The sequence below is a fragment of the Taudactylus pleione genome, unplaced genomic scaffold (assembly GCF_031769625.1).
Source record: "Taudactylus pleione unplaced genomic scaffold, aTauple2 ptg001346l, whole genome shotgun sequence".
Taxonomy (NCBI): domain Eukaryota; kingdom Metazoa; phylum Chordata; class Amphibia; order Anura; family Myobatrachidae; genus Taudactylus; species Taudactylus pleione.
The window spans coordinates 98,494-115,401 of NW_028285746.1; positions in this window are offsets into that span (position 1 = coordinate 98,494).

A 16,908-nucleotide genomic window follows, 5' to 3' on the forward strand; every position below is an offset into this window, starting at 1 on the left:
CGTCATCGCTAGTTTTGCCTCCAGAACAGTATCACGCTTGTCACTCCGATTCGCCTTATTCAATTCCAATGGATGCGAAAACGCGTCTTGGCGAAACTCAAATCGGCGAAAAGTCATGTCTGATTTGGGGAAAACAGACTGACACCCCCCAAAAGATGCACTGACATTGGGGATCACTATGGATACCCCGAATAGCCCTGCTGGAGGTATTTGGGGTGCTTAAATGCTCTCTATTGGTGCTATTTAGCGTCTTTGCACAAGTGGTGAAGAATAGCATTTAGCATTTTTTTTTGACAAAAATAAGTAGGCTCAGCAAATTTGGGGTACATGAAAATTGGTGCAAGCATGGTTAAAAATCGCTAAAGTGCATTCGTAAAAAACGCACCTTCAGCAAACAGCTGCAATCCAAAAAACACATGGGGCATACTTGGGGGACCCCTGGAGTCTATTTTGCAAGTTTTTAAGTTTGTCATCCAACTTTGTTTTTTGCACCACCAAAACGAAAGTACTTTTTTGGGGTGTTCTAATGTATTTTTTAAACCTTTTTTTGACGCAGTTTACCTTTGGGGGACTGTACCATGGCTGCAGGGGTGTTCCCTGCAACTTTGCACCCCAAACCCCCAATTCTGCACTTTTTTCCACCTCCATTCACAGGTGAACCTATTCCGCTGGTTACAAGGTGCAAACTTTTCGCACTGTCGAAAAGTCTTTGCAATTGAATACGGGGAAAAGTTCTCGCCTGGCGAAATTACAACACTGGCGAGAACTTTTCGCCGATCTCGGATTTTCGCCGGCAAATCAATACGGCCCAATGTCCTGCTCATTTTTTTACCAGATATAACTCTCTAAAGTCACTGTAATAGCATTGGCTACATTTATAAATGCTTTGGTCAGGATCACTTTCCCAATAGTCCCCAAGAGGTTCTTTTGCAGCATCTGTACAAATATTACATATGGAATATGTTCACCTTTCATCGCTCTAAGTCATATATTACATACCAAAGATTCACAAGCACAAGAAGCCATTTTCTGAGCATTTATGAGAATATGGCACTTAGGGCCTGATTCAGAGATGTACTCAGTACACATCGCTACTGCATCTTTGGAAACAGTAGTGGATTAACATTGCAACTATTGATGACAATGTTTCCAGCATCGGCCATGTGAGTAAACTGAAGCCTACTCAGGGGCATATTCAATTAGACGCAAAAAGTCGTACTTTTCGCCGACTTCGCGTGCTTTGGAGGTGAAAACTTTTCGAGCGCGGCCCCGCTTTTCGCCCTATTCAATTCTAAAGACGCGAAACGCAAGCAGGCGAAAAGTTCTGTCAGATTTGGGGAAATCAGCCTGACACCAACCAAAAGATGCACTGACATTGGGGATCAATGTAGTTGCCCCCAAATATCCCTGCTGAAGGTATTTGGGGTACTTAAATGCTCTCATTAGCTGCTAATTAGCGTCTTTGCAGAAGTGGTGAAGAATAGCATTTAGCAGTTTTTTTTGGTGAAAATAACTAGTCCCAGCAAACTTGGGGTACATGAAATTGGATGCAAGCATGGTTAAAAATCGAAAAAAGTGAAGTTTTAAAAAATGCACCTTCAGCAAGCAGCTACAAACAAAAATATCTCCCCCATACTTGCGAACCCCTAAAAGCTTATTTCGCTAGTTTTTAAGTTTGTACCCCAGCTTTGTTTTTTTTCGCCCCCTTTTTCTATGTAATTTTTTGGGGTGTTCTTCCTTTTTTTAGGATTTTTTTGACGCAGGTAACCTTTGGGGACCTGTCCCAAGGATGCAGGTCAGTTTCCCCACTTTTGCACCCCAAAACCGCAATTCTGCACTTTTTTCCGCCTAGTTTCATAGGCGATTCTTCTATGCATTAACTTTCTGCGTACGCAAAAAGTCTTTGGAATTGAATACGGGGATAAGTTTTCGCCTGGCGAAATGAAGTCACCGGCGAAACTTTTTAGCCGAAAACGGCCTTTCGCGTCTAATTGAATATGCCCCTCAGACTGGCCATCTCCTGCCCACTTGCGAGGTCAGGAAACCTGCATCCTCCGCTGCAGACCCTGGCCTCAGCACTTCCAGAAAATGGGGTCAACATGACCCAGTTTCATAGAATGCAGGATGGCACCACCCCTTACCCACCCTTAAACATGCTGTAGCTTGGGGGTACTGCGTGCAATCACGCAGGGCTAATGCTGCACATGCTCAGAACGGATTCTACGAATGCGCCCCACAATTGGACATGTACGTAAACCAATGGGGTTTACGTATATATCTCTTAATCAGGCCCTTAGTTAACTCAAAACCTGATCTGTCCAGAACATTTATTTAAAGGAAAGATAGAGAATATGTATTATTCAGATGATATATTGTACACGTGCTGCATTGCTAGTAGCATAGAGACATGTAGTCACAAATAAGATGTATACAACATGCATCTAAGCATATAATATTAGGTTACATAGTTTTAACTGTCCCCAGAAACAGCGGAGAAGCAGTAATCCAAGTTTCCAAAATCACCTTCTAAGCAACTGCCATAATAACAGTGAGTAGATGAAGGAGAGTATTTCTCTGCGAGTCCAAATCCCACCCATCAAATCCCTACCACATGCCTCCTCCGACTCCAGTAATGTTAGGGGTACTGTGAAAGTTGTTGCCAGTAGCAACCAATCAGATTCTAGCTATTAGAAGGTGCTAGATAGATGTTATGTAGAATCTGCTTGGTTGCTATGGGCAACATCTCCACTTCTAAACACTCTCACTTTAGTAAATATACCCCGTACTCTCTATGTAAGTTTTGAAATTTACTTCCTGCAGCATAGAAGAATGTAAACTTTTCATAGTTCACTTATAGGGACATAATTACTAATTATCAGATTTCAGACCCGATAATTAGAATCTCTTATTGCCGCTATTCATGGCAATAAAAAAATTAACATTCACCTGAATGTACAGAAATCACATGTAGGCAGAGGGACTCCAATAGGAGCCGGTCTCTGCTTTTGCGATTAATTCACTTCTGGACACATTGCAATCATTTCACTTCTATATCAGGAGCTAGGGCCATGTAGCGCATGCACGGTGAGATCACGCATGTGCGGTGGCCAATGCCAGTGAGGGTCCCAGAGGAACTCTCTCCTGGTAATTTATGGTAAATAGTAGCCAAACTCGCTTGGTAAATCTGACAGCTATGGGGGCTGCAGCTGCTGTTGGAAATGGAGGGACTGAAGCAGATATTACAGATTTCTGCGGCGGTCCCTCCATGGTACACTCTTGGGATACTTAATATTTTCAGATATCCCCCAAAAACAGGTGTTTTTGGGGATCCTACAAATATTATTAAATAGGCCCCACAGTTTTTAATTGACTCTTCTGAAGAATTAAAATAATTAAAATTTGGTATTGTTGGACATAATGTGCATCTTAAAATTTGTGGGTATCCCCCCAAAAACATTATTTTATTTTTTTTGGAAAGCATTCTGCAAATATTATTTGATAAATAGGTCCCATAATGTTTACTTTACTCTTCTAAAGAATTAAATTAAAATTTGGTAATGGGCAGCAGAATTGAGCCATAACGTTTCTATATCACGCTGTAAAATGCAGTCTACACATCTCTAGTTCTATAAGTATTAGTCCGTATAAAATGAAGTAACTTTAGCAAGGTATCAGAGTCCTGAGTAAAACATGAGGCCGCAGGGAGAGGCTGGGTAAGGTGCCTGACCTGGAAATACATGTAAAATTGACAATTTGGGAGATCATAATTTTAATGTCTGAAAGGTCAGTATAACTGCAGGAATGTCCAAACAGAGGATAAAAGGTGAAACAACATCCATAAACTCTGAAACTTACCAGTACTCCCAGAATGCTCCTGGATAAAGGCCTATCTTTTGATCCTTCCCATACCCAGAATCCATTTAATACTTATATCAGTGTCCATAAATATACTACAAGTGTGACTTTGAAGAAAAATTTCATTAAAAATGATGAGGACATCATGAACTCTGAGGATCCATCTAATGCTAAACCAACTACCACATACACTTATTCCCATAGCAATGTAAAGAAACAGTCAGCCTTTACTATTGGCAGGACCAGGGCCGGTTCTAGACATTGTGGAGCTCAGGGCGAAAGTTCACAGTTGCGCCCCCCCCCCAAAAAAAAACCCCAACAACTTTTTTTAGATGACGTTCCTCTGCGCATGCTGAAAGCACACGCGGTTCCAGAAAGGGGGCGTGTCCTTGCGGACCACCCCCAATTCATCACACTGTGGGGCGTGCCCAGCACTTATGAAGGTGCTGGGCTTCCCCCAAGCTCTCCCCTTGTGGCGAATAATTGTCATGTGCAGTAATGCGCCTTACACAGTAATGCCCTTTATAAATACATTATGCCACATGCAGTAATGCCCTTTATAAACACATTATGCCACACGCAGTAATGCCCTGTATAACACATTATGCCACACGCAGTAATGCCCTTTATAACACACTATGCCACACGCAGTAATGCCCTGTATAGCACATTATGCCACATGCAGTAATTCCCTGTATAACACATTATGCCACACGCAGTAATGCCCTGTAAAACACATTATGCCACACGCAGTAATGCCCTGTATAACACATCATGCCACACGCAGTAATGCCCTGTATAACACATTATGCCACACGCAGTAATGCCCTGTATAACACATTATGCCACACACAGTAATGCCCTGTATAACACATTATGCCACAAGCAGTAATGCCCTGTATAACACATTATGCCACATGTAGTAATCCCCTGTATAACATAGTATGCCACATGCAGTAATGGCTTTTATAACACATTATGCCACATGCAGTAATGCCCTGTATAACACAGTATGCCACATGCAGTAATGGCTTTTATAACACATTATGCCACACGCAGTAATGCCCGGTATAATACATTGTGCCACACACAGTAATTCCCTTTATAATATAGTATCCCCAATTCAAATTACGCCACACATTAGTCCCTTATTCATGTTATGACACACAGTGGTGCCCCTTTTAAACTATGCCCAAATGAGTGCCCCTTATACACAAGGCCCACAGTACTGAGTAGTAGTGCCCCTAATACAATGCCCACAGTAGTGCCCCTAATACAATGCCCACAGTAGTGGTGCCCCTTATAGAATGCTCACAGCAGTGGTGCCCCTTACACAATGGCCCCAGTAGTGGTGCCTCCCATGCAGTACCCTCATCAGTAGTGCCCACAGTGTTAATGCCCCCATTGGTAAAGTCCCCTATAGTAGTGCCCCTATTGGTAATGCCCCCAATAGTAGTGCCCACAATAGTAATGCCCCCTTATAGACATGCCCCCAGTAGTAATACCCCCTTATAGACATGCCCCCAGTAGTAATGCCCCCTTATAGAAATGCCCCCAGTAGTAATGCCCCCTTATAGACATGCCCCCAGTAGTAATGCCCCTTATAGACATGCCCCCAGTAGTAATACCCCCTTATAGACATGCCCCCAGTAGTAATGCGCCCTTATAGACATGCCCCCAGTAGTAATGCCCCCTAATAGACATGCCCCAGTAGTAATGTCCCCTTATAGACATGCCCCCAGTAGTAATGCCGCCTTATAGACATGCCCCCAGTAGTAATGTCTCCTTATAGACATGCCCCCAGTAGTAATGCCCCTTTATAGACATGTCCCCAGTAGTAATGCCCCCTTATAGACATGCCCCCAGTAGTAATGCCCCTTATAGACATGCCCCCAATAGTAATGCCCCCTTATAGACATGCCTCCAGTAGTAATGCCCACTTATAGACATGTTTCCAGTAGTAATGCCCCCTTATAGACATGCCCCCAGTGGTAATGCCCCCTTATAGACATGCCCCCAGTAGTAATGTCCCCATGCCTCCCTTCTGAAAAAAAAACAAAAACACAATACTTACCTTAGGCCCCGCTCCATGGTCCGTTCCGACCATGGCTCCACCACAGATCTATGGGAGAGACGTCATGACGTCCCTCCCATAGTGCTCTCTGCTGGAGCTGGAGCTCAGGAGTGAGCTCCGGCTCCACCACGGATCTATGGGAGAGACGTCATGACGTCCCTCCCATAGTGCTCTCTGCTGGAGCTGGAGCTCAGGAGTGAGCTCCGGCTCCACGGATCTATGGGAGAGACGTCATGATGTCATGACGTCCCTCCCATAGTACTCTATGCGGGAGCCGGAGCTCTGGAGTGAGCTTTGGCTGCCGCTGCAGGGGGGGGGCCAGGTGCCCACTGATAACAAATATCAGCGGGCACCCAGCAATGCGGGGGGGACCGGCGCTGGGTTTTTTTTTTTTCTTATGGGATTTTTTTTTTTTCATCTGGGGACTCAGTGGCGCCCTCTAGGGGCCGGCGCTCCGGGCGACGGCCCTGTTAGCCTGCCCCTAGAACTGCCACTGTGCCCAGGCACCCCTGCTCCACTCTATACCCACAATTCCCATTGTCTCCCATGGATGATAGAGAAATGGGCGTTTTGGGGACAGAACTGGGTGACGACAATACAATCGTACAGAACTGTTGTGTTGTGTGAGCGTCATGCGTGTGTAGCTTGAGTACACTATTCTGAGCAGTATCGTAACTATGGGGGGTCGGGCAGGGTATGTGCCCTGGGCGCTGTTGGACCGGTGGCATGGGGGGGGCACCGCTCGCCTGCGCCCAGGTCAGTGGTTAGTGTGTAGTGCGGTCTGCACTGAGTGCGGCGGTGTTTGTTTTAGCAGCCAGTGAGAGTCAGACAAACTCTCAATGGCTGCTGCACACAGGGCCGGAGCCGGGCTGGAGCTCACTCATGAGCTCCGCCTTCCGGCTCCTGCACTGGGTGAAGGGATAGACGTCATGACGTCTCTCCCATAGAGCAGAGCAGGGCCGGAGGAGCGGACGGTGGCAGATGCAGGAGCAGGGTCTCAGGTAAGTATAATTTTGTCTGTCTATGTGTGTCTACGTGTTTTATGTGTAAAAGGCACTACTACTGGGGGCACTGTATATTGGGCAATGCTTAGGGGGCACTATATATTGGGCCCTACTGGGGCACTATATATTGGATACTATTGGGGCACTGCAAAGGGGGCACTATATAAGGTGCACTACTGGGGTCACTATATAAGGGGCACTGTATATTGGGCACTACAGGGGGCACTGTATAAGGGGCACTACTGGGTGGCACTATATATTGGGCACTGTATAAGGGGCACTAGTGGGGCACTATATTGGGTGCTACAGGGGGCACTGCATAACAAGCACTGTCTAAGGGGCACTATATATTGGGCACTACAGAGGAACTGCATAATGTGCACTAGAACAGGGGGTATTGCATAAGGGGCACTACTACAGTGGGCATGCATGAGGGGCACTACTACTAGGGGCATTGCATAATGGGCACTACAACAGGGGGCACTACTACTGGGGGCGTTAAGGTGCATATGGAATGGAAAGGAATGCTCCCAGAGTGACGAGAAATGGTGGTGTCATTTTGTCATGTTAATAATAATAATAATAATAATAATTGTATTTATATAGTGCTTTTCTCCCATAGGACTCAATGTCGCTTTACAGACATCAGAAAACATGGTACATAGTACAAGGATTTGGTGTTGCAAAAAATAGAAAACCACACTGAGATAATTAAAATCAACCGAAACCTAGAGAGCACAATAAGCATATTGCAGGGTTGGTGCAAACATTTTGGGAAATAACTTTCATGGGTTATATATTCCACCCACAAAGGTACCAAATGAGGCAGTTGTCTTGGGCGCACTACGTAGGATTACCCTGGTGGAATAGGTTACGCCTAGAAGAGATGACACAAAATGGGTGGTTGCAAAATCCTGATGCTAGGAGTAGGGTCCCAACATAATAGTCAGGTCCATGTATTTTTCATCCCATCCACGAGTGTAACAGGTGAGGCAGCCATGGTGGGCGCACTAATAAGGTTGCACTGTGGGTGATAAACCATACAGGGACCCAAGGAATATATTGGAAAACTGGCACATGTGTGGCAGTATGATATACCCTGTGTGAATAGTTCCACATGAAGTACATCCTGCCCATGGAGGATGCACTTCAGTGGATGTATAGCACACCAGCATAGCATACAGTGGATGTATAGCACACCAGCATAGCATACAGTGGATGTATAGCACACCAGTATAGCATACAGTGGATGTATAGCACACCAGCATAGCATACAGTGGATGTATAGCACACCAGTATAGCATACAGTGGATGTATAGCACACCAGTATATCATACAGTGGAGGTATAGCACACCAGTATATCATACAGTGGAGGTATAGCACACCAGTATATCATACAGTGGAGGTATAGCACACCAGTATATCATACAGTGGATGTATAGCACACCAGTATAGCATACAGTGGAGGTATAGCACACCAGTATATCATACAGTGGAGGTATAGCACACCAGTATATCATACAGTGGAGGTATAGCACACCAGTATATCATACAGTGGATGTATAGCACACCAGTATAGCATACAGTGGATGTATAGCACACCTGTATAGCATAGAGTGGGGTGGAAGCACATTTTACAAAACAGGGAATAGTAAATACAGCTAACAGTGCTGCAGTTTGGGCATGAGATTTACGGGTGACTGAAACATTTGAAATATGAAATGCACTGAATTAATAGATCCACATGTTTGTTCATCCTGCCCAAGAATGAACCATCCAAGGCAGCCATCTGGGACGCACTGTGTAGGTTACATCTGGCAGGGTGTGCAAGTAGCGGAAGTATAACATCCAGGTGGAGAAAAATAAAAATAAAAAAGAATAAATGGTGACCGCATTTTAAGTTAAAACCATGGTAAACTTATTCAGAAATTAAAAATTGATAGAGTGATCTGCAAAAAGCCACAGCATCTCCTTCGCTCTAGTGTGTGGGTTTGTCGCATCCAGCAGTTTGTGGAGTTCGATTTGGCTGCAGCATGAGACAGCAGCCGATCCCAGTCTCAGGGGAGTGTAAATGAAGGTGGAGTGGCAGCATTCCTGTGTGTTCGTGAAATTGTTTAAATTTTGGTTAGAAAGTAGTCAAAAGTCCAAATCCAGTTCGAACTCCGGTTCTAACTCCATGCTTAATTTTCAGTGACTACGCCCCTTGTATTATGTGGCCACGACCACTTTTCTTTTGCTGTACTTGCCTTAGGCGAGCGTACATAGAAGGACGCTCCATTTTTCATCTTGCCATGGTCTCCAGATACCCTAGTTACACCACTGGAGAAGGGAAGCATGTTTTCAGATAGGATGGAAAACCAGTGGACGTAGCAGCTTCCTGTTTGAAGCCACATAGATTCTCTCATTAGCCCTACAGAAACTCACATTAGCATAAAGTAGTAAATCAGGCTTCTGCAACTTCATGCAAACACAGCCACTTTATGTTAACACAGTGAAGGTCAATTTATAAGTACACTGAATGTTTAATTAAAAATGCCTTGGTTTTGCATTGGCACAGCCAAATGGTCTATTTAGACAGGCTGATAACAGAAGCCAACTCAGAGCTCTGCTCTGCCTATCAGCATGCAGACCAGGAGCAGGAGAAATGGAGCAAAGCATGCATGTGGTCATCTGAAGATGCTGTGATTTTCGCAAGGCTCCCTCCAAAATTATTTTACAATTTGTGTTTTGTAAATCTGAAATAAATTGCATTTCCCATTGCAGATATGCAAAATGTGATCTGCATGCTACAAATATGCAAATTTGAGGGCATGGAAGAGAATTTAGCAAATTTTCCTCCAAAAGCCCTTTGATACATTTAAGTGATATTAAAATAATGTGAAAAGGGTGTGAAAACATCCGTTTTTACATTATTTTAGTAAAAAAAAAAAGTTTATAAATGTGCCCCTTAGAGCGGAATGCCTCTAAAAATGCACAATCTTCACCTCTTTAGTTAATTTCATAAAATCTTGCCTTTAAGCTGCTCTAACAAATCATGTATATTATGTCTTACTTTCCAAGGAGTGCCCTACTCCTGTAATCAGCCTGTGCAAACTTTAGCTTCTCCAAAAACACCACCTTCTACTCTGCTAATCTAGGAGTTTTAGAGGAAAGCCAAGTGCTTCGTGTAAATCGAGGTGTATGGAACCAGGTCATTTTAGACTTTGTAAATGAGCGTAGTGTGGCAGGAACTTTGCTTTAACAAGCAATAAAGCTTTGTTTCCTTGGATACAACAACTTATATATGTGCTAAAAATCATACATGTTTAGTAGAATTCCAGAAGAGGATTATACAATATTTGTATAAGCTAATTATTATAACTGTTCTTGAACAAAAGTACAATATCAGTTGTAAAACAGATTAGCAGCATACCAGCACATCTGTTTTGCTCTTGTGCAACAGAAAATGTGATTTTAAGCAGGGAAAAAATTAAAAAGTAATTAAAGAATTTAAAAATTGTCAGTTATTGGCCGTCAGTCTTTTAGAGAAGAATTATCCATAACGTCTATCTATCCCCAAGTTGCAAGTGTAATTTTTCTGTTACTGTTATTTTAAAGAGACTATTTTGCATTGTATAGCTGTACGTCAGTCATTTTTATTCAATAGGCATTGTGGCTTTTTGTCATATTAGATACCATTTTATAATGTCTTGTAAATACCAAAAAGGTGTCTGCGCTAGTACCTATCCAAAATTCCTATAAATAGTTGTATTGTATTTGCCGGTGCAAAAAGTCTTAGAAATAAAAAGGGGATAAGTTTTCACCATGTTTTACATGGCGTAAAAAGTGCAGAATTGGGGTTTAGGGGTGCAGGCTTAAAAAAATAGCCTGCACCCCTGGTAATAGCCTCTAAAAATGAACTGTGTAAGAACAAAAAAATTGGGACATCCCCAAAAAAATATTTAAAATTTGGGGTTTAAAAAATAATAATATGGGGAACAAGTTTTTAAATAACGAAATTAATTCAGGGTTGGGTTCCCAAGGATGCGGCAGGTGTTTACAAGAATGCGGGTTGCAGCGGCAGTTTTGCCCCCAAAAAACCTAAGTGCTATTCTTCATCACTTCTTCAAAGTCGGGAAAAAACACCTGTCGCGGCTATTTAAAAATCCTGACAATATGCAGAAGGCCAAATCGGGGGGTACCTTTAGTGATTCCCCATGTCAAGACATATTTTGTGGTGTGCCAGGATTTATTCCCGAAAATTCATAGGACTTTTCGCCAGTCAGTTTTTCGCCGGGTCCCGATTCCGCACCTTTTAAATTGAATACGGGGATAAGCGGGCACGCGCCCGATACTTTATCCCCACTCAAACTTTTCGTTCCCATATTGAATATGCCCCTATATATCAGAATACTGTCTTTGTACCTAAGGTCTCTTCATACACTTATGTGCTCAATACTGCACAAGGCACATAGAGGGGATTAATCATCTATACCTGTCTCAAACACTCAAATTATATTTATTTGAGATACATTGTGTCTGAGTTCTAATATTTGAATAGGATACTAGTTACATTGTGTCAGATTTTGTCACAGGATGTAAATGCTTGGAGGCATATATACAGTACTATTTAATGTTTAATGAATGTACATGTTTTAAGGTTGAACTGAAGTTCATTTATATATAAAAAGTAGATGAGTGGCGCTAATCAATCAGCAGCTATAAGAGGAGAGTGTTAGGCTCCTCAAAATTATACCATATAAAACCACAACAAATGACAGCGCTTGTGGACAGTAAATAGTACCTGTAGAAAATTCTATATCATAAACACATGGCTTAGTTGTACAAAATAATTTTTTATACATTAAGACAATTTAAACAGAACCAATTGTATAAAATATAAGTTTAAGTTGGAGCATATATAGGTACAAAGGAAAATTATAATAGTAGCAGTATCTAGGACTAACCCCACAATAATGTATAAAATCCCAGAATTCATTTATATGTCTAATAAATTTTAAGATAAAACTATTTACAGCCTTGGGAATTTTGTATAGGTACAGACGTATATAGGTATGTGTATAGACACCTTTTTGGTATTTATGTGTTTTTTTTTGTGAGGGTCTCTTGTAGGACTCCCTCAGGTGTCAGCGGCAAGTCTCTATACCGGACAGCATTTGAATAAATTAGCGCATAATTTTTTCTTTCTTATAATGTCTTTTGTTCTTAAATATTACATGTCAGACTTGGTTTTTATAATGCTAAATTTTTGCAGGGAATTGCTTAATATTCAATAATTTTGATTACTTTAGGTTTTGATTTCAAATTTTCGATCTTTTAGGGAGTAACTGAAGACTTCCTAAGATTGTCAGCTCTTGAACTAAAACTGGCTATACACTTTGGGCCATATTCAATTTGGAGCGAAATGTCGGAATTAGCGATAATTTTCGTCTATTTCAATTATCCCCGTATTCAGTTTCAAAGACTTTTCGCAGGTTCGAAAAGTCTTTTAAAAAAAAAGCGGGGATAACTTTTCACCACTGAAATAGGTGGCAAAAAAAGTGCAGAATTGGGGTTTAGGGGTGCAGGCTTAAAAAAAATAGTCTGCATCCCTGGGAATGTCATTTAAAAATAAACTGTCAAAAAAGTAAAAAAAATAAATCGGGCAAAAATGGGGGTACCCATAGTGATCCCCCATGTCTGGACATCTTTAGGGGGGTCCCAGGCACATTTCCCTAAAATTCACGTTTTTTTTCGTAGATCCAATTTCGCTGGGTCCCGTTTTTGCTCCTTTTAAATTGAAAACGGGGATAAGCGGGCGGGCGCCCGATAGTTTATCCCCACTCTAACCTCCGATGTGGAGCGAAAAGTCCAGCACGGACTTTTCGCTCCCATATTGAATATGGCCCTATATGACATATTGGTCAATCTTGTGATCCATGATGCATTGAAATGACCATCGTATAGTGTACCCCCAATACATCTTTTGATGAATTGTCTGGTAGCTTCTTCCCATCTGATGTGCTGCACATCAGATGGGACTATGCGATGTACGATGCGTTGCTGTAACAATATATAGTGTCACACGTACAGTAGATTGTGTAGTGTGTACGTGGACATGATATATCGTTACATCATATTCAGTGGTGCAAGTAGACAAAATGTCTTAGTGGTACTCTGAGAGCGGAACAAAGATGCGTAAGCAAAAAATGGGTGTGGTCACTAGGGGTGCGGTCGTTCGAAACGGGTGTGTCAGCATGACCCATTTCTCGTCATTGTGAGAACATTCCTCTCCATATCATTCTAAAGGCACCTTACACGGTGGTTTCTCTGCAACTGGGAACATGAAGAAATTGATCCTCCCTGGGCAGACAGTGGGTCTCATTCAGACCTGGTCGCAAGCACCGATGTGCTCGCAACCGGGTCAATGGGCAGCCCTGCGCACGCGCAGCGGCCGCTCTGCGCTTGTGCAAGCCCCGGAGCAAGAGAGAAACTCTCTCGCTCCGGAGCTTGCTACAAAAGGGGCGGCTGTCGATGTTGATCGACAGCTCGCCCCATTTTGCAGGCAGGCCGGGGGGGTGGTTTCCAAAACAGAGGTGTTCCTTAAAGAACGCCTACCATTTTGTGGGCGGCTGCACTGACATCATCAGTGATGTCAGTGGGGAGCTTCCTACTCGATCAGAGCAGGAAGCTCCCTGGGGCTTGCGAGTGCCCAGACCCAACCTTAGGGTCTGGTCGCAAGCCCCGATGGTCGTGATGGTGATCACCATCGCGACTATCACCCTGGTCGCTAACTAAGCTGTGGGTGGAACCCACAGCTTAGCTTGCGACCAGGAGGCCGCACAAATAAAAAAGAAGCACCCGCCCTCATTCAGTGAGAGCGATCGCTTCTTGCGACTGCCTCTGAATGAGGGCCAGTATCTTTAGTTGGTATTTACTATTCATGTAGGAGATCACATGGACCAGAAAAAGCCTGTTTATGTAGTAACATAACAAATGTCATCATTATACACCAAGAGGTTCAATCAGACTCATGCCCCATGTCACCACCTGCATCCACTCCAGTCTCCTGCCCCATATGTCTCTCTAACCGCCTGCCCCGTCTCTCCAGCCTCCTGTGTCTCTCGAGCCTACTGGCCCTTGTGTCTCTCCAGATTCCTGTCTCTCCAGCCTCCAGCCTTGTCACCTCAATCCCTTCCTGTGTCCCTCAGCCTCACTCTGTCTCTCAGCCTCCTCCTCTGTCTTTCTGCCTCCCCTTCTGTGGCTCTCAGCACCATTTCCCCGGTGTCTCTCAGATGGGCCCCAACATCCTCCGTCTCCCTAGCCCTTCTATCCCTGACCCATGTCCCCCAAGCCCAGACAATTTTATGCACCAATTTAAGTAAAACATTTATTTTGACAATAAAAAACACTTGCTTTCTATCGGGTGCTCTGTCCATCAGGGGTGCTCCCCCCAAGTGCAAAAAAGTATATTTTTTTCTGTGTTTGTGTGCGCATTAGCTGCACGTGCATCAACAAAGTAGCAGTGCCAAGCGAGCACCTGTGTCATAACTCAAGTGCCTCCTGGTCTGTGGAAGGGTGGTGTAACCCCCAAAGTGTCCCAAAAAATTCAAACATTTAAAAAGTGTTTATTTTTCTGTGTTTGTGTGCACGTTAGCCACATGTGCATCAACAAAATAGCAGTGCCAAGTATGTATTCTTTGGGGCCTAGTTTTTCAAACTGCCATCCTGTCTGCCAATGCAGTGCCACTCCTAGATGGGCCACGTGTTTGTGCCGCCCACTTGTGTCGCTTAGCATAGTCATCCAGCTACCTCAGTGCAACCTTTTTGCCTAAAAACAATATTGTGAGGTGTTCAAAATAGACTGGAAATTAGTGGAAATTAATGTTATTGAGGTTAATAATAGCGTAGGAACAAAAAAAATAATAATTCTTTAATTTTAGCTGTTTTTATGCTTTTTTCCAAGAAAATACAGATCCAAAACACAAAACCCAGAACACGAAAGGGTGGTTTTGGCAAAACCAATTCAGATCCAAAACACGAAGAAAGATCCAGATCCAAAACCAAAACACAAAAGTGGCCGGTGCACACCCCTAATTAAATTCTAAGCACCATGGATGACCACCTTAATTCAATCAGTACTGGCAGTAGAGGCATCCCTCAAATCTACCTGGGAGAATACATGTAGCAAAAAATATTCCTAACATGTGATAGGTATAGATAATAGGAGTTGTGTACTTATATACCTGGGATCTGCTGTTTCCTGTCTTATAAATAGAGGCCAGGAAATGAGAGTCCCCAGTACTGGCACAATGAAAATAGATAAGCTGCTTCTGCTTTTAAAGCCTAATCACACCATTATCCCTGTTGCCAAACAGCAGCGCAGAGTCCCCGGCGGCTGGCAGTAATGAGAGAACATTAAAAAGTGGAAGTACCTGACACTCAGTCTCCCTTCAAACGTGGTATACGTGGTGCGGGGATCCAGAGTGCTCACTGTGGAACCCCCCAGCAGACTGATCGACGCGCGTTTCGCCGGGGCTTTGTCAAGGAAGTGTATGGTATCGCAGTGGATAATTTATGTACGCCCATGATGGGTCTGCGTAGCCTTTGCGATCGCAGACCCGATCGCAGGGGCCGGTTCACGCACTACATACGCATACACAGAATGTAACAATCAGACAATTGCATGCGTATAAGCAATTGCGATCCTTGCTGAATCAGGCCCTCAGTCTTCATTCTATCAGTCTGGCCTTTCAATTCCAGTAAAACAGTTACAGATCTTTATGTAACAAATATTGTAGCTACATTGTATCATGAACATTTATTTATTTACATATATACATAGAAAGAGCACTTCATTGTGTTTTTATTGTTCAATTATAGTACTTTAACACGTTTTATTTGTATATGGCAATAAATGACGTGTAATTTTGATCCTAAGTGGTCACTACCTTTTGTAATGTGTACTGCGCAGTCAAACATTCTTTGCAATGTCTGTAGAATCTATACATTCTTCTTTATTGGCAGCTGCACTGAGAGCGGCATTGTCAGCATACATCCTATCCTGTAAACGTACTGCACCTCAGACCCCCCCCTCCAGTACAAGTGGCACTGTACCTCCCCCTTACCTATCACTGCAACCTAACCACAACCACTTCCACCTCACCTCTCTATCACTGCACCCTAACCTCACCCACCTCATGACTTCTCTATCTCGCTGCCCTAATCTCACCCACCTCCTCCTGACCTCTCACTCTGAACCCTAACCCCACCCACCTTATCCTATCTATTGAAAACATGCAAAAGTAGGCAGACACTGCCCACCTACTTCTGTGACATCATAAAATGGAGAGAAGTTGGCTGGTCTGATGAAAAGTTATTTAGATGTGTGGAGCACCGTTTTAAGGTGTGGTGCCCGCACTGAACGTCATTCAGTGCAGGAGCCCGACCTCCTAACTCTGAACATGCCGAACCTGACGAGCGTCGTCAGGCTGACGGGCATGTTTAGTAGATAGTCGGGGTCAGCAAGGACCCAGCGTGCACGAGCATCGCTGGTCCTTGCCGGCTATCCATTACACGACTTTGTGAACAATCCGACCAAAACCAGGGTTTTGGTCGCATTCTTCACAAAGTCGGGTAATGGATAGGCCCCTTTAGATGGACAGATTGGACGGTTGTTGGAAAGTTGGTCTGATGTATGGCCTGCTTTACTTCCCCAACATACAAAAGGGTCAGTGTTTATCAGAATCTAATTAACCTACCAATATATTTTTGAAGTATGGGAGGAAACCAGAGCACCCAGAGGAAACCCATGCAAACACGATGAGAACATACTACCTTCATACATATAAAACCATGCCACACATGCCCTGGAGAGTCTTGTTTTGTCAGCCACCTCCTTGGTGACAGTGTATTCATATCATTTATAGATGCTTTATTTTATTGAGAATTCAGTGTACTTCGGCTGTACTCAACTAAGTTTTTTTTTGGTAGGG